We start from the raw sequence: 5,000 nt of genomic DNA on the forward strand, positions 1-5,000 counted from the left end.
GTACTGAGACATGCATGGCTTAATCTTTGAGACAAGCATATGACTACTGGCAGGATCAACCAGGGAGCTGCGTCAACTAGAGCTGAGCAGCCGGCCGCCCGGGAGTGTGTCCCAGGGGCCCGCGCGAACACGCAAGCGTCCGCTCAATTATTCTGCAAACAGGAGGAGGCTGAGCTCCCCTGCACAATACACCTCGAAACCCTCTCAGGTCCCGGCGGCGCGCAGCGCCGTCCTAAGTACTTGGTCGGGTTCGAGAGAGGCGCAATCGCCCGGAGTTAGGCGAGTAGACGCTTTAGGTGCGACCACCCGTGCTCCCAACTGAGCTTGCCGCTGCCGACAGAGGCCCGGGAGCGTGCTGTCGTGGCATTGCCGGCGGGAGACAACACGCGCCACCTACGGTGACCGGCAGCTCCAACGCCAGCGCCACAGAAGGGCAAAGGCCCCACGTGGGTGCCGAAGCGAACTCTCCCAGCACAGCGCACGTGCCAACACGTCTGCACAACTGCGATACAAACCACCAGCGAGAACCGCTGGGGCGACCGAGCAGCAGACGGCGTCGCGGCGCCGAGTGCCGGGCGGCGGCGCATCCTCAACGCACACAGTCCTCAGTCGGACCAGCACACTGCAGATGTCCACCGCGCTTCGCACCGGGCCCGCGAGGACCCACTTTGGCCGCCCGGCGCCGCGCGCAGGGTGCCCCGGCGCGCAGCTGCGCCGCCTGCCGCGTCCGTCGGCCGGCGCGCCTGCCACTGGGCGCCCCCACCAGCCGGCTGTAGCGCGTGCGCCCACGCACCGCGCGGCCAGCACGCCGGGCGGCCCCCCCTCACCGGCCGGGGACGGTCCCACCCAGCCACCGCCGCGTATCGCTTCACACACAGATTTGCCCTTACTGATTTACCTCCAGCAACAACAACCGCACCACAATGGGTTTACCAGTTGTTCATTTGCGTAACGTCACCAGCAAACGTAGACGTCCATCCCAGTTTGCAAATGCAACGATTATTGCATACCTGTCTGTTAGGTGTCACGACACACTACGTCTGCCCACATACACGCAACAAAATGTGCACGACTAGAGAACACGTGGGAGGTGGCCCCCTACGTATGCGATGTCCATTACGAGACCGACTGTCAACCAGCATCTGTACCATGTCGCAGATGTGGAACGCGGTGCACCATGCTATCACACTGTGTGAGAAGAGACGACTACGTTTGAATACACGCGCCACTACATCAACAGACGGCTCATGCTGATCGCCATCCAGGGCGTCCGTTAATCCCACACGTCTCTATGGCGTACCACACTGCAATGTAGCTGTTATGGGGAGACGGCACGTGGCTGAGTGCACAACATTTGGACCGTATGGTTCGCTGTTGTTGGGCGCAGTCGTTGTACGGTCACACATGTGCCACAGCGTATCATGCAGTACATACGGACCTATGTGCAGTACAATGTGAGGGTTAAGCTTACGACATCAGCGGACAGTGGACACAGGCCGTACCACGACGTAGACTGAGCGCTTCGACATGCGAATGCCAGTGAACAGCTGCGAAGGGCATTGAACACGCAAGCACCTGAACGACCAGCGTGCGAAGGCAGGGGGGAGGGTGGGGGCGATGTACATCCTGCAGTCGTCCACATTACAGTGTACAGCGGGAGCATGTAAAAAGTAAGCAACACTTGCGAAGTGTTGAACATGAAACGATACACAAGAGGGTGGGCGGTGCGAGTAGCGAACTATATTCAGAGGGTTGTGGTTAGACAACACTGGATTAATGTAACGTGTCATATGCCAATTACAGAGCAGGTTAAGGCACAACTTGGGTTAGGTTAAGGCACAACGTGGGTTAGGTTAAGGCACAACTTGGGTTAGGTTAAGGCACAACGTGGGTTAGGTTAAGGCACAACGTGGGTTAGGTTAAGGCACAACGTGGGTTAGGTTAAGGCACAACGTGGGTTAGGTTAAGGCACAACGTGGGTTAGGTTAAGGCACAACGTGGGTTAGGTTAAGGCACAACGTGGGTTAGGTTAAGGCACAACGTGGGTTAGGTTAAGGCACAACGTGGGTTAGGTTAAGGCACAACGTGGGTTAGGTTAAGGCACAACGTGGGTTAGGTTAAGGCACAACGTGGGTTAGGTTAAGGCACAACGTGGGTTAGGTTAAGGCACAACGTGGGTTAGGTTAAGGCACAACGTGGGTTAGGTTAAGGCACAACTTGGGTTAGGTTAAGGCACAACTTGGGTTAGGTTAAGGCACAACTTGGGTTAGGTTAAGGCACAACTTGGGTTAGGTTAAGGCACAACTTGGGTTGGGTTAAGGCACAACTTGGGTTAGGTTAAGGCACAACTTGGGTTAGGTTAAGGCACAACTTGGGTTAGGTTAAGGCACAACGTGGGTTAGGTTAAGGCACAACGTGGGTTAGGTTAAGGCACAACGTGGGTTAGGTTAAGGCACAACGTGGGTTAGGTTAAGGCACAACGTGGGTTAGGTTAAGGCACAACGTGGGTTAGGTTAAGGCACAACGTGGGTTAGGTTAAGGCACAACGTGGGTTAGGTTAAGGCACAACGTGGGTTAGGTTAAGGCACAACGTGGGTTAGGTTAAGGCACAACGTGGGTTAGGTTAAGGCACAACGTGGGTTAGGTTAAGGCACAACGTGGGTTAGGTTAAGGCACAACGTGGGTTAGGTTAAGGCACAACGTGGGTTAGGTTAAGGCACAACGTGGGTTAGGTTAAGGCACAACGTGGGTTAGGTTAAGGCACAACGTGGGTTAGGTTAAGGCACAACTTGGGTTAGGTTAAGGCACAACGTGGGTTAGGTTAAGGCACAACTTGGGTTAGGTTAAGGCACAACTTGGGTTAGGTTAAGGCACAACTTGGGTTAGGTTAAGGCACAACTTGGGTTAGGTTAAGGCACAACTTGGGTTAGGTTAAGGCACAACTTGGGTTAGGTTAAGGCACAACTTGGGTTAGGTTAAGGCACAACTTGGGTTAGGTTAAGGCACAACTTGGGTTAGGTTAAGGCACAACGTGGGTTAGGTTAAGGCACAACGTGGGTTAGGTTAAGGCACAACGTGGGTTAGGTTAAGGCACAACGTGGGTTAGGTTAAGGCACAACGTGGGTTAGGTTAAGGCACAACGTGGGTTAGGTTAAGGCACAACGTGGGTTAGGTTAAGGCACAACGTGGGTTAGGTTAAGGCACAACGTGGGTTAGGTTAAGGCACAACGTGGGTTAGGTTAAGGCACAACGTGGGTTAGGTTAAGGCACAACGTGGGTTAGGTTAAGGCACAACGTGGGTTAGGTTAAGGCACAACGTGGGTTAGGTTAAGGCACAACGTGGGTTAGGTTAAGGCACAACGTGGGTTAGGTTAAGGTAGAAATTGCGTTACATTGCGGTACAAATTGCGTTACATTGCGGTACAAATTGCGTTACATTGCGGTACAAATTGCGTTACATTGCGGTACAAATTGCGTTACATTGCGGTACAAATTGCGTTACATTGCGGTACAAATTGCGTTACATTGCGGTACAAATTGCGTTACATTGCGGTACAAATTGCGTTACATTGCGGTACAAATTGCGTTACATTGCGGTACAAATTGCGTTACATTGCGGTACAAATTGCGTTACATTGCGGTACAGATTGCGTTACATTGCGGTACACATTGCGTTACACATTGCGGTACACATTGCGTTACACATTGCGGTACACATTGCGTTACACATTGCGGTACACATTGCGGTACACATTGCGTTACACATTGCGTTACACATTGCGGTACACATTGCGGTACATTGCGGTACACATTGCGGTACATTGCGGTACACATTGCGTTACATTGCGGTACACATTGCGTTACATTGCGGTACACATTGCGTTACATTGCGGTACAAATTGCGTTACGAATTTGGTTAAGTTAAGGTGCAAAATGGGTTAGGTTAAGGTGCGAAATGGGTTGGATTACAGTACACAACGTGGTAAGAGAGTGTGTTGGGGGGGGGGGGGGGCCGAGGTTCGTTGGTAGTGATCATTGTAAGTGAATGTCTGAGGCAGCTTCAGTATGTCACAGCAGTTATGTCTCGTCAGGATGCGCTTTTCGCTCGTGACTGGAGGCGCGCCGCGTCTGTGGTTGCGGCAAGGGAGCGGCAGACCTGTGTGATTCATTCCTGCCATTGTTTCTGTGCCGTAACAGGAGGCAGTGTGGTGGTGTTGGGTGCACCCCTGTGTAGGACATGTGTGGGTGTTGGTGGCTTATCTGAGCAATTGTGGATGTCGGACGGGTGGGATATTCTATTTTAGAATTGGACCCCCTGGTGTGGTTATCATAGTGTGGATGGTGTACTGTGGCGGAGAGGATGCACCGGACGTTGGTCCATGCTGGTGCTTACATATTGTATCTGTGTCTGTTACAGGCAGAGAGTAATGTGTGATAGAGTGTCTCGCTGATGTGTGGTTCATATTGTGTGCACAGACTTACAGCATGTATAGGGACAGCGGGAATTTGGCATATTGGATATAACTCTTCGTGAAACGCAAGATATAGGGGTGGATTGCAACGTACGAGTGCGGGAAGAGTCCGCCGTTCATCCGCTGGAGTTGCGATTTCGGCGGTTGGGGTGGGGCACGTGCGGGTGCGGGTGGAGTGATTGTCGGTTGACTACTTCGTGCGACGCAGGCACTGGCGTTCGGGTTCCTGTGGTGGACAGATTATGCAGGCTTTGTGGGTGGCGTCGGAAAATGGGTACTGTGGGACCTAGCGATGTCGTAGTCGGGGTGGCGTCTCATAGATGGCGGTATCGTCGGTGCAGCAGGTCATGTTTCGGGAGACTTGCAGATGGCGGTATTTAGTTTTCGTGTTGCGCGCGACATGGTGGACGTAGTGTCGTCCGATTCGCGTAGATGGGGCTATTGCATGTGGTTTCGTCACATTGTCATAGATGGCGATGCTGTGGTTTGGCAGTATGGTTGGTGTAGTTCCGTTGGATTCCTGTAGAT

General features: G+C 53.0%; 1 non-coding gene across 1 annotated transcript in view; it reads right to left on the minus strand.

The window, feature by feature from the left end:
- The window catches only part of LOC126127801 (small subunit ribosomal RNA), a 1,909-nt gene extending 1,843 nt beyond the window's left edge, over positions 1 to 66 (minus strand). The window contains exon 1 of the ribosomal RNA XR_007527034.1: positions 1 to 66. This exon is cut by the window's left edge and continues 1,843 nt beyond it. This is a non-coding gene — a ribosomal RNA (small subunit ribosomal RNA).
- Positions 67 to 5,000: the final 4,934 nt, after the last annotated feature.

Source organism: Schistocerca cancellata, unplaced genomic scaffold (assembly GCF_023864275.1).
Source record: "Schistocerca cancellata isolate TAMUIC-IGC-003103 unplaced genomic scaffold, iqSchCanc2.1 HiC_scaffold_499, whole genome shotgun sequence".
NCBI lineage: Eukaryota > Metazoa > Arthropoda > Insecta > Orthoptera > Acrididae > Schistocerca > Schistocerca cancellata.